The following is a 26,679-nucleotide window of genomic DNA, read 5'->3' on the forward strand; positions in this document are numbered from 1 at the left end:
TTTTTCAGATTCATTTTTTTCCTTCAAATTACCGATTTATGTTTCTGTTAATTTTCTCTATGATCTGAGCCACCAAGGATGCTCTTATCTTTTAAAATGTTCTTCCTTATACTTAATTTGGGTTTACTTTATGCTTCATTTTTTAGCTTCTTAAGGTAGAACCTTAATCTATTATCTTAAGATAATAGATTCTATATGTTCAATATAAGAATATTAAATCTATACATTTTCCCGTAAGAAATATTTTAGCTGCACCACACAATTTTTATTATATTTTCATTTTCTAAAACTATTTTCCAATTTCCCTTGTGCTTTTCTTTTTCCTTTGACTCATGGGTTATTCTGCAACACTTTGCATCCTGCCAAATGATAGAGTATTCTTCTATATATCCTACTAATGTCCTTTTTCTGGTCCATAATATAAATTAGGTTCTCTCATTTCATTTAGTTGTCATGTCACCATGTCTTCTGACAGTTCCTTAGTCTTATTCAGACATTTGAAAAATGAAAAAAAAAAAAAAAAAAAGAGTACCAAAATTGGGCAGGTCATTTATTTTTGTAGAATATCTCTCAACTTTAATTCTTCTGGCGTTTTCTCACAATTACATTAAAATTAAATATTTTTTTGGTAAAAAAACACCACAGAATGGATGTTATGACCTGCTCAGCGCATCATATAAGAAACTCCATGTCTTTGATGTATCTTGTGACGAGTAGCATTCAATGTGATCACGTGGCTAAGGCGGCACCTCCACTGTAAGTGTGCCATTTCATAATGACGCGTATTGTGGGAGATGCTTCACACTGTGCAGACAGCTTCTCAATGTGCCTGTGTCACACTGATTTTAATATTTCTCAAAGGTTCTGCCTTGTGATGATTATTACTGAAAATGAATGATTTTCTGTTTTCTTTACTCCTTCTATATTCAGTGATGAAAATTTTACTGTAAGAAAGAGCTGGCCCTTGTGATTCTTCCCCTTTTTTGTTGACATATTCAATTATTTATATTAGTATGGACTCGTGGATATCTTATCTTCTTCTCGAGGTTATAAATCTAACTATCTTTATTATTTTACAGCTCAAAATTTCCCAGATTTGGCTATGAGAGCTCCTTCGGGTTGGGTTTTGTGTCTTCTTCAAAAATCTCCATCATCATTCTGGGAGCACTTTCTTACTTTCTGGCATCAAAATATCCCCGACTCATCTTACATTTTCCTTGCCCGATCCTGATGCCAAATGTTTCTCCAAGGATCTTGACTCCTCTAATTAGGAACAATATTCTCATTGTTACTTCAGTGGTATTGCTTCTAGGCCCTTTTGCTGGAGGAGGTAGGAAATATATATATATATATCAACTCATACACTCATATACATCTATGTTTCTACATTTATCTACTTGTCTGAGTACTAAAAACATACCATATGCTTTTCCCCCTAGTCTAACACTACAGCATTCATGCTGGCCTTCCCTTTTCCCTCATTTGTATCAATAACTATTTTCTGAGAGTAGACGCCCAGGCTTTCATTATCCACCATATATTTACTTTTTGCTCAATCCTAGCACACACACAAAGTAATTTCATATCTACAAACTCATAACCTTGTGAAAAGCACATTTACAAACTGGAGTCTAATATTGTTCACACAGTTCTTTTTTGTCTTTAGCCTTACAGATACAGTCAATTTGTGTGTGTGTTTAAGACTTCTTTGGCTGGTTTTTTCTGCCCCAGTCTAATCAATGTGATTATATTTATCATTTTGTAATAGAGTCAAGTTTGTTACCTTTTGAATTTTATTTTGTATATACCGTATTCTGACAGGTTTTAATCGCTTGAGACTATGGGAAACATTATCACCATTCTAAGAGTCATAGCTCAAAATATACTCAACAAAGTGTCATTTCTTCCTCTTCTGTCATGTTTCATTTCCAGCTGGGCTCTGAGGGTGAACTGTCTCAAAGGTTTCAAAATTACATTTCCTGCGTATTAATATCTTTTGCACAGAAGATCATGCATACATATTTCTTAAATCCTATTTTTTCTTATTGTATACTAAGGAGAGTCTTTTGCACTTTGTTTTTTATTGCTTGCTAGTTTATTATGTTCAATATCAAAATAGTTAAATATTGGTATAAGAGCTCCAATAACATCCTTTTTCCTGAGTTCCCAGAGAAAACCCTTCTCGTTTCTGAATTTGTTTCAGTTGTCTGATTTACTCCTGATTGTGGCTCATGTTGTCTTGCTTCTTGCCATGCTCAGTACTTTTATGTTGGAGTCATGTCTGCACTGTTGTTTTCCTTGAAAGAGTCTGTCCTTTCATCTGGCAGCAGTTTAAGCTACTAGCAGATCTGCTTGATCTCTTTAAGGCCTCTTGTTAAGCTTTGTTATGGTTGGCCTAGAGTAGGCTTCACTCCAGATAGAGTTTAGCTCTAGTAGTAATGCATGACCCAGTGGATTATCACCAGGGACCCTCAGTGGCCTGATCAAATGTCTTTCTACTTTCTCTGATCTCTGGGATTGTTCAGCTTACAAGTTACGGACTATCCTTTGTTCAGCCTCACGAACTTGAACTCTATACATAGACTGATTAGTTCTCAGCAAAAATGCAAGAGTACCCCGAGCACGTTTCTGAAGCTTTTTCCCCTTGTACTTCTTTGTCTGCAACTTTGCTGTGCAATCTCAGCATGCTCCTCCATGGTTTCTGTATCCTCAACTCAGCAAGACCTGGAGGATTTGCTTGGACTCCCTCTTCCAGTGCCCATGATTCAATAACGCAGCCAAGCAGAACATGGGTCCTCATGTGCTAATCTTGTTTCCTTTCTCTCAAGGTTCCCTGTTTCTTCTGTCCATTGTACAATGACTGAAAACAATCGATGCCTATATCTTGTTCAGCTAAGTTTTTACCTCACTAAAGCAACTTTGGTTTCTGTTTTTACATCAGGCTTGAAGGCTGAAGTTTGCCCTTTCTGAGTCAGTGATAATCAGATTATAAGCAGCACCCACTAGCCAGCATGCCACCTTTGTGCATCGTGGGATTAGTTGTCCATTCTTTAAGATGCTTAGTCACCATTCACTAATTGTGACAATAAATAGTATGCCAGTCTCTGAGGACTGTGATATGAACAGTGCTTCTGTGGCCGTGAGATGTATAACCTAAACCTGCACAAGTAATGAATTTTGACTCTGAAAGGATTCTAGAAAGAGAGAAGAATTACTGATACCACATCCTGAGAATGTATTATGGAATTCTACTTGCAGAATAAAATGGGCACTGTGATCTTATGTTTTTGTTAGAGGCTATGATGACTTGAAAGAATTCTTAAAACAGATTAGAAATATTTTGACTACTAAAAGAAATAGGTATATAGGTCAAGAAATAAGACAAGCTAATAAGTATAAACTTTGAGAGGAACGTTGTGAAAAACCAGTCAAATGGTTGGATGCTGGAAACTAAACTGCAGGGTGTGATGCAATGAAGACATTAGGGATTCCCAGGATGTATATAATTATACACACACACACAAACACACACACACACATTATAGGTGTATATATGTGTGTGTGTGTGTGTGTATACACCTGTATACACACAAAGATTATGTATATTATGTGTGTGCCTACAGAATCACACATAATAGTTAGTCCTTGAGTCATTTTTATTTATGAGAAATGAGTTTAAGTAAGCAACAGAAAGACTGCCTTAACTGGGAACAAAAGGCAAAAATTAGATCTGAAACTGTGGACAACCTGTCTCTCTTGATGCTCACTTGTTGACAAGTGAACTATGGGATTGAGACCTTTTTTAAAACCACTAGCAGATTAAATAATTCTCTGTCCTTAGCATCTTCTTGATTTACTGCCTAGGCATTTATATTATGGAAGTTCTCTAACTTCATCCACTAGTTTATTGACCCATCTAATAGCCATTATGATATATAGTGCCATGACAAATAAGACAAATAAAATGTGACCTTTGTCTTTGAGCATTTTATAATATTGCAGGAGGGATAGACAAAAGAAAAGTCATTTCAATGGAAGTGATAGCTTTCCAAAATGAACCGCATATGGAAGATGAAATTTTAAGGCGTATTAGTTGTGTAGAAGCATCCTCCCAAATCATTATAATCTACAGACCTCTCTCACTGCATATATGTCTCCATGCGACTACATGTATATATTTATATGCTCATTTAGAGCACAGTGTTTGTGAATCCTTGTAAATAATTAACATAAGGTGTATTAAAGTTTTTGCTTCAAATCATATATTCTCTAGCATCAAAGGTAGATATTTATTGCTCTGACAAATATAATTTCAGTAATTAATGTGTTTCATGTAACACTGTCATATCCATCAGGCTGTATTTGGTGAGAATAATGCAGTTGCAATTGCATGAGAGCTTATATCATCTACTGCTATCTTTTGGGCTTCCCTGGTGGTTCAGAAAGTAAAGAATCTACCTGCAGTGTGGGAGATCCAGATTGGATCTCTGGGTCAGAAAGATCCCAAAGAAAGGAATGGCTACCCACTTGCTAGTAGTAAAGAAACTGCCTGCCAATGCAGATGTTTAAGAGACACAGGTTCGATCCGTGTGTCAGGTAGATCCCCTGAAGAAGGGAATGGCAATCCACTCCAGTATTCTTGCCTAGAGAATCCCATGGACAGAGGAGCCTGGTGGGCTACAGTATGGGGGATCACAAAGAGTCAGACATGACTGAAGCAGCTTACCAAGCATGCATACTACTGGTTTTTGCCATGGAACTCAGTGAGCTTGCTACATTTCCAGTGAAATTTAGCAGACAGGTTGCTAAGCTGAATGAGGAGCATTAACATCTAGTGCATTTGTATGGAAATACAAAAAACCTCGAATAGCCAAAGTAATCTTGAGAAAGAAGAATGGAACTGGAGGAATCAACCTGCCTGACTTCAGACTCTACTACAAAGCCACAGTCATCAAGACAGTATGGTACTGGCACAAAGACAGAAATATAGATCAATGGAACAGAATAGAAAGCCCAGAGATAAATCCACGATCCTATGGACACCTTATCTTTGACAAAGAAGGCAAGGATATACAATGGAAAAAAGACAACCTCTTTAACAAGTGGTGCTGGGAAAACTGGTCAACCACTTGTAAAAGAATGAAACTAAAACACTTTCTAACACCATACACAAAAATAAACTCAAAATGGATTAAAGATCTAAATATAAGACCAGAAACTATAAAACTCCTAGAGGAGAACATAGGCAAAACCCTCTCCAACATAAATCTCAGCAAGATCCTCTATGACCCACCTCCCCGAATATTGGAAATAAAAGCAAAACTAAACAAATGGCACCTAATGAAACTTAAAACCTTCTGCACTACAAAGGAAACTATAAGTAAGGTGAAAAGACAGCCCTCAGATTGGGAGAAAATAATAGCAAATGAAGAAACAGATAAAGGATTAATCTCAAAAATATACAAGCAACTCCTGAAGCTCAATTCCAGAAAAATAAATGACCCAATCATAAAATGGGCCAAAGAACTAAACAGACATTTTTCCAAAGAAGACATACAGATGGCTAACAAACACATGAAAAGATGCTCAACATCACTCATTATTAGAGAAATGCAAATCAAAACCACAATGAGGTACCATTAGACGCCAGTCAGGATGGCTGCTATCCAAAAGTCTACAAGCAATAAATGCTGGAGAGGGTGTGGAGAAAAGGGAACCCTCTTACACTGTTGGTGGGAATGCAAACTAGTACAGCCACTATGGAAAACAGTGTGGGGATTTCTTAAAAAACTGGAAATAGAACTGTCATATGACCCAGCAATCCCACTTCTGGGCTTACACACTGAAGAAACCAGATCTGAAAGAGACACGTGCACCCCAATGTTCATCACAGCACTGTTTATAATAGCCAGGACATGGAAGCAACTTAGATGCCCATCAGCAGATGAATGGATAAGGAAGCTGTGGTACATATACACCATGGAATATTACTCAGCCATTAAAAAGAATTCATTTGAATCAGTTCTAATGAGATGGATGAAACTGGAGCCCATTATACAGAGTGAAGTAAGCCAGGAAGATAAAGAACATTACAGTATACTAACACATATATACGGAATTTAGAAAGATGGTAACGATGGCCCTATATGCAAAACAGAAAAAGAGACACAGAAGTACAAAACAGACTTTTGAACTCTGTGGGAGAAGGTGAGGGTGGGATGTTTTGAAAGAACAGCATGTATATTATCTATGGTGAAACAGATCACCAGCCCAGGTGGGATGCATGAGTCAAGTGCTCGGGCCTGGTGCACTGGGAGGACCCAGAGGAGTCGGGTGGAGAGGGAGGTGGGAGGGGGGATCGGGATGGGGAATACGTGTAACTCTATGGCTGATTCGTGTCAACGTATGACAAAACCCACTGAAATGTTGTGAAGTAATTAGCCTCCAACTAATAAAAAAAATAGATTAAAAAAAAAAAGATCCAGTGCAATACCTGATCCTAAGGATTTCCAAATGGATCACACCCATGGTCCCAGTGAGCAGCCAAACTGATGTCCTACTAGAAAAGATGAGACAGTACTTAACACTGAGAAATAGAAAGATAGATCTTGTGGCATATAATCAGTGGGGAAATCTTAGAGCTGTGTTAAAATATAATTTACTAAAAGGATAGTTTGCCCATTGTATTAGCTCTATTGTTGCTGGAACAAATTACTACAATCTTAGTGTCTTAAAACAACCACTGTATTACCTTACAGTTCTAAAGTTCAGACATCTGAAATAGTCTTGTGTGGTTAAAACCAAAGTCTCTACAGGCCTTTCTGAAGACTCTAGGGAAGTGTTTAGTTCCTTGCCTTTTCCAGTTTTCAGAGGCTTCCTCGGCTCAAGGTCTCTTTCTAATTTCAAAGTCAGCAATCTCATCATTCTGACCTTGGCTTTGGTTGTCATATTTTCTTCTCCTCCTGTTCTCTTCCCCTTATGCCTGTTTCACTTATAAGGACCTTTGGAATTACACCAGAGGCCACCTGGATAATCTTCCCATCTCAGTGACATCTGCAAAGTTTCTCCTGCCATGAAGGTATCATAGTCTCAGGGCCAGGACTTAGTCCATATACTTCTTTAGGGGGCCATGATTATGCCTACCACACCCAGACTGTCATTTTTTTTTTTTTTTAATTTCACCATGTTATTAATTTTGGTAGGTTATATTAGTTAGCTGATAATATTAAAAAAGTAATTCTGAGTTGCTGACTTAAATCAGGCATAGGAAACAATTTGATATTCAAGGTAAATTTAACTAAGTGTAGAAAATCTCTTTGAGATGATACAATACCTTTTCGTGTTGAATCTGTTACTAGAAATGCCTGGAAGCAAGGAGGCCTTGCATATTTAAAATATTTGATTTATATTTCTGTAAAAGAAGATGTCCAGTGTCTGCAAACCAGCTTGCTCTCTCTGTACTCCTGGTGCTTGTCTATCCGTTGGTTATTGCTGAGCATGGATACCACAGAGTACTTGGTCAAAACCTCCTTGTTGCTCTATTAGAGAACTTAATTGATTCTGCGTTATACTGGTGGCTGAGCAGAGAATCAAGTTTTCTGAGGACACATATTTTGGCTCTGAGAGTAGATTTTGGGGAAAAACAAGCAAACAAAAAGCCTAAGCTACATCCTATCTACTAAATACCTCCCAGGCATCAGAAAATGTACTTGTCAGTAGCCATTATACCTAACTGCAAGGGGGAATACTTAAGGCAAATAGTCTAGGGACCTGGTTTTTGTTGCGAATATTTTTTGCAAAATTCCTATTTACCCTGGACCCTCCCTTACCTCTTACAAGCAGTCCCTCAGAGCTGAGAGGCTGTCTTCTGGGTTTACATCCTCAGAAATTCCTTCAAATAAAACATAATTCTAAAACAAACAAACAAAGAAACAAAACAGTCTGTGTGTTTTTTCCTTTGATGAAGCATTCCTGCCAGGGCAGTGTCCTCTTCTGACTTTGAACAGAAACCGAGTCCCTTGAATCTCTGTTACCAGGGGTCTTATTTCTCTTCCTCTGCATCCCTCAGCACTGACTTGGAAGTTAGAGAAGGAAATGTGTGTTGTGTGCTGTGCAGAGATCCTCACATCGTTGGATGGGATGAGACTTAGTGGTAGTGGGTGTTAGCTATATTGGGCACATGTTACTGACAACTGACTCTTATTTCCTGTTAATTATTATCTTATGGTGTCGTCTCATTAAGTAGCAGGATGATCGGATTTTGAATAAAGGAGATAACCATGCTTTAATTTTCGTTTTCGGGGGGGAATCCTAAAATTTGATTATATTATTATAAAATTTTATTATATTAAATAATTTACATGGATACATTTATTTAAATCTTCACCAGTTATTGAAAATCTGCTTACTCCAGGAGTCCCTGTGCTTATTAATATGTGATTAATATATGATTCAACCATTTAATAAATACTGCTTATTTATATTTTTATAGGGTCTAGAAGAGGCATCTTGTGAATGAAGAGAATAAAAATACATTTTGAAAATGATAAATACCCTAGATAATTTTTAAATTTTGTCTTCTGCTTCATATCAGCAGAGATAATAAAGTAGTTTGGTAGCAGTGAGTTAAGTGGTTATATATTTACTCCTTGGAAGGAAAGTTATAACCAACCTAGACAGCATATTAAAAAGCAGAGACATTACTTTGTCAACAAAGGTCCGTCTAGTCAAGGCTATGGTTTTCCCAGTAGTCATATATGGATGTGAGAGTTGGACTACAAAGAAAGCTGAGTACAGAAGAATTGATGTTTTTGAACTATGGTGTTGGAGAAGACTCTTGAGAGTCCCTTGGACTGCAAGGAGATCCAACCAGTCCATCCTGAAGGAGATCAGTTCTGGGTGTTCATTGCAAGGACTGATGTTGAAGCTGAAACTCCAATACTTTGGCCACCTGATGCGAAGAACTGACTCATTGGAAAAGACCCTGGTCCTGGGAAAGATTGAGGGCAGGAGGAGAAGGGGACGACAGAGGATGAGATGGTTGGATGGCATCACTGACTCAATGGACATGAGTTTGGGTAATCTCCGGGAGATGGTGATGGACAGGGCGGCCTGGTGTGCTGTGGTTCATGGGGTCACACAGAGTCAGACACAACTGAGAGACTGAAATGAAAGATAACTTCATGTAAAAAATTGGAAATTTCTGAAAATTAATTATCTTGTTAACTTTATTGTTGGTTTCAAAGGTAGCTTTAAAGATGTTAAGAATATAATGAAATGTTCAAGTGTCCTGTCTGTATGATGTGCACCCATCAGATGTTGAATTTGATGAGCATCTCCCAAGAAATATCTCCAATGAGTGGAGCCCAGATTATAATCCCTGGAACCTCTGATTATGTTTACATGCATGGAAACGGGATTTTGCAGATTCAGTTAGGTCAAGGACATTTAGATGAGGAGATTATCATAGATTATCCAGGGAGAGTCAGTATACTCACAAGTGTCCTTACAAATGGAAGGAATCAGAAGAGAGTCAGAGGGAAGGATGACTGTGGAGGAAAGCTTGAAGTGATGTGGTGTAGTCAGTCAATCAGTTCAGTCGCTCAGTCGTGTCCGACTCTGCGACCGCATGAATCGCAGCACACCGAGCCTCCCTGTCCATCATCAACTCCTGGAGTTTACACAAACTCATGTCCATCGAGTCGATGACTCCATCCAGCCATTTCATCTTCTGTCGTCCCCTTCTCCCCCTGCCCCCAATCCCTCCCAGCATCAGGGTCTTTGCCAGTGAGTCAACTCTTCGCATGAGGTGGCCAAAGTATTGGACTTTCAGCTTCAGCATCAATCCTTCCAATGAGCACCCAGGACTGCTCTCCTTTAGGATGGACTGGTTGGATTTCCTTGCAGTCCAAGGGACTCTCAAGAGTCTTCTCCAACACCACAGCTCAAAAGCAGCAATTCTTCTGCTCTCAGCTTTCTTATAGTCCAACTCTCACCTCCATACATGACTACTGGAAAAAACATAGCCTTGACTAGACGGACCTTTGTTGGCAAAGTAATATCTCTGCTTTTTAATATGCTGTCTAGGTTGGTCATAACTTTCCTTCCAAGGAGTAAGTGTCTTTCAATTTCATGGCTGCAATCACCATCTGCAGTGAATTTGGAGCCCCCCAAAATAAAGTCTGTCACTGTTTCCACTGTTTCCCCATCTATTTCCCACGAAGTGCTGCGACCAGATGCCATGATCTCAGTTTTCTGAATGTTGAGCTTTAAGCCAACTTTTTCACTCTCCTCTTTCACTTTCATCAAGAGGCTCTTTAGTTCTTCACTTTCTGCCATAATGGTGGTGTTATCTGCATATCTGACGTTATTGGTATTTCTCCCGGCAACGTTGATTCCAGCTTGTGCTTCTTCCAGCCCAGCGTTTCTCATAATGTACTCTGCATATAAGTTAAATAAGCAGGGTGACAATATACAGCCTTGAGATACTCCTTTTCCTATTTGGAACCAGTCTGTTGTTCCATGTCCAGTTCTAACTGTTGCTTCCTGACATGCATATAGGTTTCTCAAGAGGCAGGTCAGGTGGTCTGGTATTTCCATCTCTTTCAGAATTTTCCACAGTTTATTGTGATCCACACAGTCAAAGGCTTTGGCATAGTCAATAAAGCAGAAATAGATGTTTTTCTGGAACTCTCTTGCTTTTTCAGTGATCCAGCAGATGTTGGCAATTTGATCTCTGGTTCCTCTGCCTTTTCTAAAATCAGCTTGAACATCTGGAAGTTCACGGTTCATGTACTGCTGAAGCCTGGCTTGGAGAATTTTGAGCATAATGATGTGGTTTAAGAAGGGCTCAATTTTCTTTTGCTCATTTAAAGATGTAGAAAGGGGCCATGTGCCAAGGAATGTGGGCAGTCTCTAAAATCTGGAAAAGGCAAGGGAATGGATTACCCTCTATAGAGTCCAGAAAAAAAATGTAGTCTTTTGGACACTTCTGTTTAATCTCATAAGGGACTTTTGACTCCTGACCTTAAGAATTATAAGATATTAATTTTGCATTAGGCCACTAAGTTTGTAGGGATTTGTTATAGCAGCAATAGAAAACTATGCACATGAACCAGAGAATATTAGAATTATTACTATTGGTTTACATGCTACAAGCAGGTAAAATCATCTGTAGTTTAAAGTGAATTACAGAACTTTCAGATTGTTCCAAGAGAGAAAAAATGAAGAACTCTAAAAATTATTAGCTTTAATTAAAAAAAAAAAAGATATTCATGCAAGCCAAGTTTTGAAGCCAACTTAAATTTAGAAAGTTATGATTTTTTAAAAAATATTGAATAGTTGATTTATTATGTTATGTTAATTTCTCTTCTATATAGGAAAGTGGCTCAATTATCCAATATATTCTTTTTCATATTTTTTCCATTATAGCTTATTACAGGGTATTGGATATAGTTCCATGTGCTATATAGTAGGACACTGTTTATCCATCCTATATATACTAGCTTGCACCCACTAATTCCAATTAACTCTCAGTCTTTGGGAGTTTGACCCTCCCTTGGCCAACAGTTTGTTCTCTATATCTGTGTGTCTTTTCCATTTTGTAGGTAAGTTCATTTGTGTCGTAGTTCAGATTCCACATCTAAGTGTTGTCATATGTATTTGTCTTTCTCTTTCTGACTTATTTTACTTAGTGTGATGATCTCTGGGCTCATCCATGTTGCTACAAATGGCATTATTTCATTTTGGATGGCTAAGTAAATACTCCATTGTATGTATTTGCCATACTTTCTTTATCCATTCATCTGTTGATAGACATTTAGGTTCTTTCCATGATTTGGCTATTGTAAACAGTGCCGCTATGGACATAGGGGAACATGGATCTTTTCAAATTACTGTTTTGTCTGGGTAAATGCCCAGAAGTGGGATTGCTGGATCATATGGTAATTTTATTTTTACTACTATTTTTATTTTTACTACTTTCTACAGTGTCTGCACCAATGTACATTCCCATCAACAGTATAGGAGGGCTCCCTTTTCTCCACTCTTTCTCGAGGGGTCTTCCTTGGTGGCTCAGATGGTAAAGAATCTGCCTGCAATGCGCGAGACCAGGGTTCAATCCCTGGGTCAGAAAGATCTCCTTGAGAAGGAAATGGCAACCCACTCCAGTATTTTGCCTTGAGAATTCCATGGACAGAGGAGCCTGGGGAGTTACAGTCCATGGGGTCACAAAGAGTTGGACAGGACTGAAGAACTCCTTATTGCCCAATTCAGACTTAAATTGAAGAAAGTAGGGAAAACCACTAGACCATTCAGGTAGGACCTAAATCAAATCCCTTACAATTATACAGTGGAAGTGAGAAATATATTTAAGGGGCTAGATCTGATAGACAGAGTGCCTGATGAACTATGGACAGAGGTTCATGACATTATACAGGAGACAGAGATCAAGACCATCACCAAGAAAAAGAAATGCAAAAAAGCAAAATGGGTGTCTGAGGAAGCCTTGCAAATAGCTGTGAAAAGAAGAGAAGTGAAAAGCGAAGGAGAAAAGGAAAGATATCCCCATGTGAATGCAGAGTTCCAAGAAAAGCAAGGAGAGATAAGAAAGCGTTCTTCAGTGATCAGTGCAAAGAAATAGAGGAAAACAAGAGAATGGGAAAGACTAGAGATCTCTTCAAGAAAATTAGAGATACCAAGGGAAATTTTCATGCAAAGATGGGTACAGTAAAGGACAGAAATGGTATATGTCTAACAGAAGCAGAAGATATTAAGAAGAGGTTGCAAGAATACACAGAAAAACTATACGAAAAAGATCTTCATGATGGAGATAATCATGATGGTGTGATCACTCACCTAGAGCCAGACATCCTGGAATGAGAAGTCAAGTGGGCCTTAGGAAGCATCTCTAAGAAAAAAGCTAGTGGATGTGATGGAATTCCAGTTGAGCTATTTCAAATCCTGAAAGATGATGCTGTGAAAGTGCTGCACTCGATATGCCAGCAGATTTGGAAAACTCAGCAGTGGCCACAGGACTGGAAATGTCAGTTTTCATTCCAATCCCTAAAAAAGGCAATCCCAAAGAATGCTCAGACTACCACACAATTGCACTCATCTCAAATGCTAGTAAAGTAATGTTTAAAATTCTCCAAGCCAGGCTTCAGCAATACATGAACTGTGAACTTCCAGATATTCAAGCTGGTTTTAGAAAAGGCAGAGGAACCAGAGATCAAATTGCCAATATCCACTGGCAAGAGAGTTCCAGAAAAACACCTATTTCTGATTTATTGACTATGCCAAACATTTGACTGTGTAGATCACAATAAACTGGAAAATTCTGAAGGAGTTGGGCATACCAGACCACCTGACCTGCCTCTTGAGAAACCTGTATGCAGGTCAAGAAGCAACAGCTAGAACTGGACATGGAACAACAGACTGGTTCCAAATAGGAAAAAGAGTACGTCAAGGCTGTATATTGTCACTCTGCTCATTCAGCTTATATGCAGAGTACATCATGAGAAACTTTAGGCTGGATGATGCACAAGCTGGAATCAAGATTGCCGGGAGAAATATCAATAACGTCAGATATGCAGATAACACCACCCTTATGGCAGAAAGTGAAGAAGAACTAAAGAGCCTCTTGATGAAAGTGAAAGAGGAGAGTGAAAAAGTTGGCTTAAAGCTCAACATTCAGAAAATGAAGATCATGGCATCTGGTTTCATCACTTCATGGGAAATAGATGGGGAAACAGTGGAAACAGTGTCAGACTTTATTTTTGGGGCTTCAAAATCACTGCAGATAGTGACTGCAGCCATGAAATTAAAAGACGCTTACTCCTTGGAAAGAAAGTTATGACCAAACTAGAAAGCATTTAAAAAGCAGAGACATTACATTGCCAACAAAGGTCTGTCTCGTCAAGGCTATGGTTTTTCCAGTAGTCATGTATGGATGTGAGAGTTGGACTATAAAGAAAGCTGAGAGCAGAAGAATTGCTGCTTTTGAGCTGTGGTGTTAGAGAAAGCTCTTGAGAGTCCCTTGGACTGAAAGGAGATCCAATAGGTCCATCCTAAAGGAAATCAGTCCTGAGTCTTCATTGGAAGGACTGATGTTGAAGCTGAAACTCCAGTACTTTGGCCACCTGATGTGAAGAGCTGACTCATTTGAAGACCCCGAAGTTGGGAAAGATGGAGGGCAGGAGGTGAAGGGCACGACAGAGTATGAGCTGGCTGAATGGCATCATCGACTCAATGGACTTGAGTTTGGGTGGACCTTGGGAGTTGGTGATGGACAGGGAGGCCTGGCGTGCTGCGGTTCGTGGGGTCACAGAGTCGGTCAGACATAACCGAGTGATTAAACTGAACTGAACTGTTGGGAAAAACCATACATTTGACTAGACGAACCTTTGTTGGCAAAGTAATGTCTCTGCTTTTTAATATGCTTATTAGGTTGGTCATAGCTTTTCTTCCAAGGAGTAAGCATCTTTTAATTTCATGGCTGCAGTCACCATCTGCAGTGAATTTGGAGCCCCCCAAAATAAAGTCTCTCACTGTTTCCATTGTTTCCCCAACTATTTGCCATGAAGTGATGGGACCAGATGCCATGATCTTAGTTTTCTGAATGTTGAGTTTTACACCAACATTTTCACTCTCCTCTTACACTTTCATCAAGAGGCTCTTTAGTTCTTCTTCAATTTCTGCAATAAGTGTGGTGTCGTCTGTATATCTGAGGTTATTGATATTCCTCCCAGCAATCTTGATTCCAGCTTGTGCTTCATCCAGCTCAGTGTTTCTCATGATGTACTCTGCATATAAGTTCAATAAATAGAGTGACTATATACAGCCTCGATGTACTCCTTTCCCAATTTGGAGCCAGTCTTTTGTTCCATGTCCAGGTCTAACTGTTGCTCCCTGAGCTGCATAGAGACATCTCAGGAGGCAGGTCAGGTGGTCTGGTATTCCCATCTCTTTAAGAGTTTTCCACAGTTTGTTGTGATCCAAATAGTCAAAGGCTTTGGTGCAGTCAGTAAAGCAGAAATAGATGTTTTTCTGGAACTCTTGTTTTTTCAATGATTCAGCAGATATTGGCAATTTGATCCCTGGTTCCTGTTCCTTTTATAAATCCAGATGGAACATCTGGAAGTTCAAGGTTCATGTAGTGTTAAAGCCTGGCTTGGAGAATTTTGAACATTTCTTTGCTAGCATAGGAGCTGAGTGCAGTTGTGTGGTTGTCAGCATTTTGTGGGATTGGAATGAAAACTAACCTTTTCCAGTCCTGTGGCCACTGCTGAGTTTTCCAAATTTGTTGGCATACTGAGTGCAGCACTTTCACAGCATCATCTTTTAGGATTTGAAATAGCTCAACTGGAATTCCATCACCTCCACTAGCTTTGTTCATAATGATGCTTCCTAAGGCCCACTTCACATCACACCCAGGATGTCTGGCCCTAGGTGAGTGATCACACCATTCTGATTATCTGGGTCATGGAGCTGTTTTTGTATAGCCCTTCTGGCTATTGTTGACACCTCTTATTAATATCTTCTGTGTCTGCAGGTCCATGGAATTTTTGTCCTTTATTTTGTCCATCTTTGCACAAAACACTCCCTTGGTAGCTCTCATTTTCTTGAAGAGACCTATAGTCTTTCCCATTCAATTGTTTTCCTCTATTTCTTTGCACTGATCACTGAAGAAGGCTTTCTTATCTCTCCTTGCTATTCTTTGGAACTCTGCATTCAAATGGGGATATCTTTTCTTTTCTCCTTTGCCTTTTGCATCTCTTCTTTTCACAGCTATTTGTAAGGCCTCCTCAGACAACCATTTTGCTTTTTGCATTTCTTTTCCTTGGGGAAGTACTTGATCCCTGCCTCCTGTACAATGTCAAGAACCTCCATCCATAGTTCTTCAGGTACTCTTGTCTATCAGATCTAATTCCTTGCATCTATTTCTCACTTCCAATGTATAATTTTAAGGGATTTGATTTAGGTCATACCTGAATGTTCTAGAGGTTTTCCCTACTTTCTTTAATTTAAGTCTGAATTTGGAAATAAGTAGTTCATGATCTGAGCCACAGTAAGCTCCGGGTCTTGTTTTTGCTAACAAGAGCTTCTCCATCTCTGGCTGCAAAGAATGTAATCAATCTGATTTCAGTTTTGACCACCTGGTGATGTCCATGTGTAGACTCTCCTCTTGTCTTGTTGGAAGAGGGTGTTTGTTATGACCAGTGTGTTCGCTTGACAAAACTCCACTAGCCTGCTTCATTTTGTACACCCAAGCCGAACTTGTCTGTTACTCTAGATATCTCTTGACTTCCTACTTTTGCACTCCAGTCCCCTATAATTAAAAGGACATCTTTTTTGGGTATTAGTTCCTGAAAGTCTTGTAGGTTTTCATAGAATTGTTTAACTTCAGCTTCTTCAGCATTACTGGTCAGGGCGTAGACTTGGATTACCATGATACTGAATGGTTTGCCTTGGAAAGGAACAAAATCATTTTGTTGTTTTTGAGATTACATCCAAGTCCTGCATTTTGGACTTTCTTGTTGACTTTGATGGCTACTCCGTTTCTTCTAAGGGATTCTTGCCCACAGTAGTAGGTAGAATTGTCATCTGAGTTAAATTACCCCATTCCAGTCTGTTTTAGTTCACTGATTCCTAAAATGTCAGTGTTCACTCTTGCCATCTCCTGTTTGACCACTTCCAATTTGCCTTGATTCGTGGACCTAACATTCCAGGTTCCTATGCACTATTACCCTTCACAGCATCGGACTTGACTTCCATCATGAGTCACATTCGCAACTGGGTGTTGTTTTTGCTGTGGCTCCATCTCTTCATTCTTCTGGAGTTACTTCTCCACTGATCTCCAGTAGCATACTGGGCGTCTACCAACTTGGGGAGTTCATCTTTCAGTGTCCTATCTTTTTGCCTTTTCATACTGTTCATGGGGTTCTCAAGGCAAGAATACTGAAGTGGTTTGCTATTCTCTTCTCCAGTGGACCACGTTTTGTCAGAATTCTCCACCATGACCTGATTTTAAAGCAGCCAAAATCCTGCCATGGAATCCCCTATGTGACTTTAAATGGATATGAATTGTTTGTGTATATTTAGTTTCTTCAAATAAACTTAAGATTAAGTAACACACACACAAAGTATTTTTTCAATAAACATTTTGAGATTATATTTCTCTTTTGCATACATGTGTGCCTAGTGTAGTCCGACTCTTTGTGACCCCGTGGACTGTATCTCACCAGTCTCCACTGTCTACGGAATTATCCAGATAAGAATACTCAAGGGAATAGTCATTCCCTTCTCCAGGGGATATTCCTGACCCAAGCATCGAACCTGCATCTCCTGAATCTCCTGCATTGGCAGGCAGATTTTTTACCACTGAGTCATCTGAGAAGCCCATATTTCTCTTTTGACTTAGATATTCACTTTGATATACCAGAAGAGCTAGCATACTGCCTTTCTCAGAGTAGTAATTTAATAAATATACCTGAAAAAATGCTCACTATAAAATAATTACAACTTCTTTTTCTTTGTTAACAGATTGTCCTCCCCAATTCTAATATTTGAGACATTCAAAAAAATTAAATGTTTTTTTGTATTAGTTGGAGGCTAATTACTTCACAACATTTCAGTGGGTTTTGTCATACATTGATATGAATCAGCCATAGAGTTACATGTATTCCCCATCAACACTAAGCAGAATCATTAAATTCTCTATTATTAATTTGATGATGACATTTAAAAATAATAAGACTGCATTTTGATTTTAAAACACTTCATTCAATACATGGAATATTAGGATATAACTCAAGTGCAATTTTGGATTCATTCAAAACAAATTGTGACAAATTAAAATTCTTTAAGACCCTCCAAGACCCTTCCTACAGAGCATAAAATCAGTTTACATTTAATTTTAGGCATAGTAGAATGTCAACTAGAAATATTTATGCTTCAAAGTAGTTGGAAAGACAACATGCCAAAATATATCCCACATTTAGATTATTTGAAACACTGAGATGTTAAGAACCTGGAGGTCCACATTGGTGGGACGGTGGTCCATGTGAATTCTTCCAGTCAAGTAGTTTTGAAGAGAATAAATAAGGGAACTACTCATTGAATAATTTTAATGGGATAAAAGAATGTTTGAAGAGCTACATCCCCATCCCTTCTCTGTGTTTTTTGTCTACTAATGCTTAAAAACTAATCAAAGCAGGAAAGTTACCATGTTCCTCTTCACTTTCTCTTCCTCGTTTAGAACCATTCAGTCTATTTCTCCTAAAATACAGGAAAGTCATCCTTTCATGTGATGGTCAGTTTCTTGAGGGGGGAAGAATGCTGTCTATGCCTGTCTTAAAGTTTAATGCTTCTCCTCTGATCTTTGATGCTCTGACTTTCTGCACAAGAAAGAGAGACAGATGGACATGGACACACACACAAGAAACAAAGTAGAAATGACTGAAGGGAGAAAGGAAGAAACTCAAGGGGAAAGCGGTGGCCACTACTGGTGCAATACATTTTGAGGGATGTATCAACAAGGGCTGCACTGTAGTTGTGGCAGGAGACAACAGACTGAGAACACACATAACTGTGTCCATGGGAAAGCATTTGGTCTGGATGGATTGCTTCAAGAATCTGGTGTCACAAAGAAAAATGACAATAACAACAAAGACGTGAGCTATGAAATTTCCATAAGACAAGGGAAAATAAATACGATTCGAGATGAGTTTCTATAGCCAAGATTACAGCCAGTGTGCTGGCACTCATCTAGATGTGGCACGCAGACTACAAGTGGCAGAAATTTATTCTTTTCAGCTCTCAGAGTAACCAGGGGGAACCTGACATATAGCTGGAACCCATGAGCACTCAAGTTTGCCCTGATTCAAATGTCCCTTTTCTATGTGTTTGAAGAACGATACCAGAAAAAAACAAAAGAAATGATAATAAAATTATTCACTATCCCTGTAGTAAATAAAATGGCATGATTTTCATGAAAAAGAAGGAAAAGACGATTAAGTTTTTAATGTCTATATTTGTTTATGTTACCATCAATTCAAACATGAGGTTTCTGGATCAAGACAGATTGTTATTACTGACAGTAATACTTGTATCAGTTCACTACACAACAGTTTCTACCTTCTTCTGGGGTGATGCTATATGGACAAGCTGGCATGTTTGGGTGTCATATAACAGGAGAAAAGTCATTGAATTAAGAATCAGGGATTCAATACACATGCTGTCCAGTTAACATCCTTCCTTCCTGAGAAGAGAAATGATTCTCCCTTATGCAAACAAATTCTCCTAGGGTAGAGAAAGGGAAGTTCCCTTGTGGGAAGTAAGTAGTGGTCTCTAGATGAACTGTAAGTCAAGTGTCTCCAGGTTTATATATCCTGGTATACACCCAAGGTTCCAGGTTTCCTTCCCTTTTGGAATGTAAATATATAGTTTGGGGAGGTAAAGTTCTCTTTATGGAAAGCACAATCACAGAAAACTAACCAAACTGATTACATGAATCACAGCCTTGTCTAAATCAATGAAACTATTAGCCATGCCGTGTAGGGCACCCAAGATGGACGGGTCATGGTGAAGAGTTCTGACAAAACGTGGTCCACTGAAGGAACGGAAAGCCACTGAAGATTGTAGCGTTGAGAACCGCATGAACAACATGAAAAGCCAAAACTATGACACTGAAAGATGAACTCCCCATTTTGCTCGGCGCCCAATATGCTACTGGAGAAGAGCGGAGTAATAGCCCCAGAAGGAATAAAGAGGATGAGCCAAAGTGGAAACAGCCAGGTGTGGATGTGTCTGGTGGTGAAAGTAAATTCTGATGCTGTAAAGAACAATATTGCAACAGAAACCTGGAATGTTAGGTCCACACATCCAGGTAAATTGGAAGTGGTCAAACAGGAGATGGCAAGAGAGAACAGTGAAATTTTAGGATTCAGTAAACGAAAATGGCCTGGAATGGGTGAAATTAACTCAGATGACCATTGTATCTAGTACTGTGGGCAAGACTCCCTTAGTAGAAACGGAGTAGCCCTCACAGTCAACAAAAGAGTCCAAAATGCAGGTCTTGGAGGTGATCTAAAAAATGACAGAATGACCCCTCTTTGTTTCCAATGCAAACCATTCAATATCACAGTAATCCAAGTCTGTGCCCCAACCACTAATGCCAAAGAAGCTGAAGTTGAACAGTTCTATGAAGACCTACAAGACTTTCTAGAACTAACACCAAAAAAAAAAAAAAAAAAAAAGATATCCTTTTCATCACAGGGAACTGAAATACAAAAGTGGGAAGTCAAGAGATACCTGGAGTAACAGGCAAGTTTGGCTTAGAGTACAAAATGAACCAGGCTAACAAAGTTTTGTCAAGAGAATGTACTGGTCATAACAAACACCCTCTTCCAACCACACAAGAGATGAATCTATATGTGGAGGTCACCAGATGGTCAATACCGAAATCCAATTGATTATATTCTTTCCATCCAAAGATAGAGAAGCTCTATACAGTCAGCAAAAATAAGACCAGGAGCTGACTGTGGCTCAGACCATGAACTCCTTATTGCCAAATTCAGACTGAAATTGAAGAAAGTAGGAAAACCACTAGAGCATTCAGGTATGACCTAAGTCAAATCCCTTACGATTATACAGTAGAAGCGACAAATAAATTTAAGGGATTAGATCTGAGAGAGAGAGAGTGCCTGAAGAACTATGAACAGAAGTTTGTAAGACTATATAGGAGATGGAACCATACCCAAGAAAACAAATGCAAAAAGACAAAATGGTTGTCTGGGGTGGCCTTACAAATAGCTGAGAAAAGAAGAGAAGTGAAAGGCAAAGGAGAAAAGGAAAGATATCCCCAGGTGAATGCAGATTTCCACAGAGTAGCAAGGAGAAATAAGAAAGCCTTCCTCAGTGTTCAGTGCAAAGAAATAGAGGAAAACAATTGAATGGGAAAGACTATGGATCTCTTCATGAAAATTAGAGATACCAAGGGAATATTTCATGCAAAGAGGAGAACAAAAAAGGATAGAAATGGTATGGATCTAACAGAAGCAGAAGATATTAAGAGTAGATGGCAAGAATATACAGAAGAACTACACAAAAGAGATCTTAATGACCCAGATAATCACAATTGTGTGATCACTCACCTAGAGCCAGACATCCTGGAGTGTGAAGTCAAGTGGGCCTGAGGAAGAATCACTACAAACCAGGCTACTGGAGGTGATTGAATTCCAGCTGATCTATTTCAAATCCTAAAAGATGAGGCTGTTCAAGTGCTCAACTCAATATGCCAGCAAATTTGGAAAACTCAGCAGTGGCCACAGGACTGGAAAATGTCAATTTTCATTCCATCCCAAAGAAAAGCAATCCCCAAGGTGTTCAAACTACCACACAATTGCACTTATTTTACATGCCAGCAAGATAATGTTCAAAATTCTCCAAGCTAGGCTTCAACAATACATGAATCCAAAACTTCCAGATATTTTAGCTGTATTTAGAAAAGGCAGAGGAACCAGACATCAAAATGCCAACATCCACTTAATCTTAGACAAAGCAAGAGAATTCCAGATAACCATCTACTTCTGCTTCAGTGACTATGCAAATCCTTTCAGTTGTGGATCACAACAAACTGGAAAATGTTTTAAGAGATAGGAATACCAAACCACCTTACCTGCCTCCTGAGAAATCTGTATGCAGGTCAAGAAGCAAGATACAACCAGACATGGAACAATGGACTGGTTCCAAATTTAGAAAGGAGTACATCAAGACTGTATATTGTCATCCTGCTTATTTAACTTATATGCACAGTACATCATGTGAAATGTCAGGCGGCTGGATGAAGTACAAGCTGGAATCAAGATTGCCAGGAGAAATATCAATAACCTCAGATATGCTGATGACACTACCATTATGGCAGAAAGCAAAGAGGAGCTAAAGAGCCTCTTGACGAAGGTGAAAGAGGAAAGTGAAAAAACTGGCTTAAAACTCAACATTTAAAATAAATGGATTAAAAAAAAAAAAACCTCAACATTCAAAAAAATGAAGATCATAACATCCAGTCCTATCACTTCATGGCAAGTAGATGGGGAAACAATGGAAACAGTGACAGACTTTCTTTTCTTGGGCCCCAAAATCACTGCAGATGGTACTGCAGCCATGAAATTAAAAGACGCTTGCTCCTTGGAAGAAAAGCCATGACCAACCTAGATGGTCTATTAAAATGCAGAAACATTACTTTGCCAACGAAAGTCTGTCTCGTCAAAGCTGTGATTTTTCCAGTAGTCATGTTTGGATGTGAGAGTTGGACAATAAAGAAGGCTGAGTGTCAAAGATGTGATGCTTTTGAACTTTGGTGTTCGAGAAGACTCTTGAGAGTCATTTGGACAGCAAGGATATCCAACCAATCAGTCCTAAAGGAAATCAGTCCTGAATATTCATTGGAAGATCTGATACTGTAGCTGAAGCTACAGTACTTTGGCCACCTGATGTGAAGAGCTGACTCACTGGAAAAGACCCTGATGCTGGGAAAGCTGAAGGCAGGAGGAGCAGGTGACAACAGAGGATGAGACGGTTGGATGACATCACTGACTCAATGGACATGAGTTTGAGCAAGTTCTGGGAGATGGTGAAGGACAGGGAAGGCTGACTTGTTACTGTCTGAGAGGTCACAAAGCATCGGACACAACTCATTGATGAACAACAAAAGCTTTCTAGATTTCTCACTAGAATGCCTGAAAGAACTATGGACAGGTTTATAAGACTATATAGGAGGTGGTAGTCAAAACTATGTATTTTCACACATCTTTAACTTCCATGGCTTGTTTATTAACTTTTGTTCCATTTATTCCTTGCGTAGAGGGCCCTAACCTTGCAGAAAGATGAAAATATTTACTTGTTGGCAAAGAAAGAGAAAGAAAAAGCTGAGGTAAAAAGATGGCAGAATACAATAAAAAGGGTGGGGGAGGGTTACAACAAGTAATCAAATTCTAGGAACTAACAAAAATGTTAGTCTGAGCTAGACAACCTACAGAACTCATTCAAAACTGCGTGAATCAAGGTAGACCTGTGGGATTAAAAATGAGAAGGCAGCTAAAATAATACAAAAGATGAAAGTAATGAGCTGAGGCACTGTGAAGACAGTCCTGAGGAACATGAACTTGTACGAGACGAAGACCATTGCAAGGATCCCAAGAGAGAATATCCATAGGACTAGAATCTAATCAAAGGAATCTGTAGTGTTACAAAAAGGAGAAAACTTTAAGATGAGCAGGAATGTCAAATATTATTTTAAGCAATTTAACAGAGGAAAAATATTGTTACGAAGTATAATAAATAAGAAGATATTGGCTAAAGATGTTCGTAGGAACACAAAATGTGTTCAGACTCTGTGAGGAATGATTGGATGGCACTGAAGGGGTGATACAAATTTAATTTTTGAAAGTATATAAGCTATTAAGAGACAGGAAAGAGTAAATAAATAACTGGAAAAAGAAACTGTGTTATGCTGACATGTTTGAAACTTCATAAATGTTGTTAACTATATAATTCATAGAGTAAGGGTCCTGAGAAGGGCTGGAGATGGCATAGACAGAAGCTATCAATGGACAGGCAGAAGAGTCCTTCTTTAATAATATAAAAAGAGGAAATGTCAGGCAGATATGTTCTTAGGTTCCAGGACAGAAATTTGAGAGACTTATCTTCTGATGCTTTGATTTTCTCCGTGAATTAGAAGGTGGGTGATGAGGGACGAAATGGAATCATAATAAGAGTGGGTAACTATTTCAACAGATGCTATAGAGAATTGAAGAGTGAAGAGTAAAGAAACAAGGACACTTGGCTAGGCAGCGATAAATGTTGAAACCATTGTGTGATTGTTTTTTTAAGCATCACTCAGAAATCCAGCAATGGGAATAAAGAAGATAAAATGTTGAGTGTTCAGGATTGGTGTGTCTCAGGGTGTCTGTGACAGATGGACAAACAGACATAAGGATAAACAGACATATGGATAAACAGACATAAGGATATCGGCAAGAAAAAAGGTTGACATTACACATTTTCATGAGGCAATTTTGTTCCCCAAAGGACATCTGATAATCTTGGAGACATTATTGATTGTCATAAGAATAGGCTATGGGTGAAATAGCAGTTATTTTAAATTATAGCTCTGATATAAACTTTAGTACAAAGAACTAGTGGTCACTGTTGGCAGAATTGCCAGAAGCCCAACTTTAGGCTTGCCCTGACATTCAAAAGGAATTCCTTAGCTAAAGTAGATCTAGGACCTTCCAAAATTGGTCTAGAAGTTCAGTAAGGAAGAAATAAACATGAACACACTTATCAATATGATTTTCCCACCCTCTGCGGGGCTCCCTTCTGGCTTCACTCTTTGTAGAAAGACTTGTACTTTTACAGAACTGTGGAGCTTTTGATGAATTTCTTCACCACCAAGGATCATGACTTTTTTTGTTGGTTTTTTTTTTTTTTTTTTTTTTTTCAGATTAAAAGCTCATCGATCATTTCTGTTGGATGAACCTCTCTGGTATACCATCTGAAGGGTATTAGGGAAAAAAATGTCATATTCCTCTAAAGACTGAAAAAGAAACATAATATTACTGATTCAACATGATAGCTGTTTCGAAGGCAGAATTAAAGGAACATAATTTCAGCAGCTTCCTCTTTTCCTCTAATCCCAGAGTTCATTGTTATTTTATACACTGAGGCACTTTGGAACCTCTCAGATGCTTTTAATCTGGCACTTCCTAGTTGGCAATTACTACTTCATCCTCGGTCTTTATGTTCTCAAGAATTTGAGCTCATAAAACAACATTGTTCTTATAATTGTGGAAAAACCACAGGAAAAGAAAAATTCCCTGTCTTGATCAAGCCCCACTTGTGAACATTTTTATATTTATTATACTTATTATACTTTAACATGTTTTACATTTAAGGTGGAATTGCACTCTCTTTTTTTTTTTTTTTTTTTTTTTAATATTATTTTATTAGTTGGAGGCCAATCACTTTATAACATTTCAGTGGGTTTTGTCATACATTGACATGAATCAGCCATATAGTTACACGTATTCCCCATCCCGATCCCCCCTCCCTGCACTCTCTTTTTGAAAAAGGGGGAGAAATCAAGAAATCATTCTCACTGAACTACACTGGGAACATACATTAAGGGGTGTAAAAAAATTAAAGCGACTCCCCATGTTGCAAAATGAAGTTTAAAAGGCGTCTGAACTAAAGCTAACATCGCATGCGGCCAATCCAATGCCCAGGCAGAATGGAGGGATGCTAACCATGCCTGCCTGCAGTGTCACAGGAGCCAATTCATGGGAGAAGAATGAAGGGACTTAATTAAAGGTGGATGATGTCACTTGAAACAACTTTTGGAGTGAGGTTAGGTCAGGGTTAAGTTCAATTCTATGAGGAGTCCCTCTATGCCATGTCAGTGGACAGTTCAAACAAAGTTGATAGAAGGGAGGTAAAAGCCAAGAAGTTAAAAGTCGCACAGTAAAATAAGTATCAATGTGTAAAAAAAATGATGACAGTTTAAAGCATTTTGAATGCTGAAAATGTTTAAGCAGGAGCATCAGAAACAGGCTTACAAAAGCTGTTAGACCCCAGTAAGGGTGGAGCTTTTATAAGATATATCCAATGAATCCTGGCTCATTGAAAAGGGCTCCATTTCAAATGAGTCACTTACATACTTTCCCCTGCACATCAAGAGCACCATCTTAAAAGGACCAAGGAACACTAGAAAAATCTCGTGGATAGTACACATTTTAATAGCATGTTAAGATTATGTAGGCAGGGTACACGGTTGAGAAATGTGAATTTGATCTACATAAGTAAATGATCTTTGTAAAATAATTTTAAGGAAGAAAAATTTACTCTTGGTACTATGAATTTTGCCTAAAATGTTTGACAAACAAGATATATCAATGTAATAGTCAAGAAATATGTATTGATTTCCCCATTGATAGACATTAATATAATGTCTGGAAATGTTTTAGAAAATGTAAAGATGAAATGGACATGACCATATCTTTAACAAGTAAGAGAAACAGGTATTAAACAAATGGTAACAATTAATTTAGGTAGGCATAGATATAAGAAGTCTATAACAGGTATAATCAATGTCATGAGGAATGATAGGTATAATCAATGTCATGAGGAAAAATGATAGGTATGATCAACATCATGAGGAAAAATTATGGCCTCCTTCACCTAGGAATAGTAACAATTATATGATAGGTATAACCAAAGTTGTGAGGAAAAAAAAACAACAACCAGTATCCTTCACCTTATTTAGAATTATAAACATGGATTATAAGCCTACCCCAGTAAGACTGGTGCATCTAACCACATGAACCAGGTCTAATCACATGGTTCCTCTAACCACGTGGACCACACTCTTGTCTAACTTAATGAAACTATAGACCGTGCCAAGTAGGATCACCCAAGATGGACGAGTCATGGTGAAGAGGTCTGACAGAATGTGGTCCACTGGAGAAGAGAATGGCAAACCACTTCAGTATTCTTGTCTTGAGAACCCCATGAACAGAATGAAAAGGCAAAAAATATGGCGCTGAAAGACGAACTCCCCATTCGGTAGGTGTCCGATATGCTACTGGAGATCAGTGGAGAAATAACTCCAGACAGAATGAAGAG

General features: G+C 38.6%; 1 long non-coding RNA gene across 1 annotated transcript in view; it reads left to right on the forward strand.

The window, feature by feature from the left end:
• LOC136145024 (uncharacterized) overlaps positions 1–24,636 on the forward strand; it is a 36,620-nt gene extending 11,984 nt beyond the window's left edge. The window contains exon 3 of the long non-coding RNA XR_010658673.1: positions 24,503–24,636. This is a non-coding gene — a long non-coding RNA (uncharacterized lncRNA). The remainder of the gene's footprint in view (positions 1–24,502) is intronic.
• Positions 24,637–26,679: the final 2,043 nt, after the last annotated feature.

The sequence above is a fragment of the Muntiacus reevesi genome, chromosome 12, assembly GCF_963930625.1.
Source record: "Muntiacus reevesi chromosome 12, mMunRee1.1, whole genome shotgun sequence".
In the NCBI taxonomy this organism is placed as follows: Eukaryota; Metazoa; Chordata; class Mammalia; order Artiodactyla; family Cervidae; genus Muntiacus; species Muntiacus reevesi.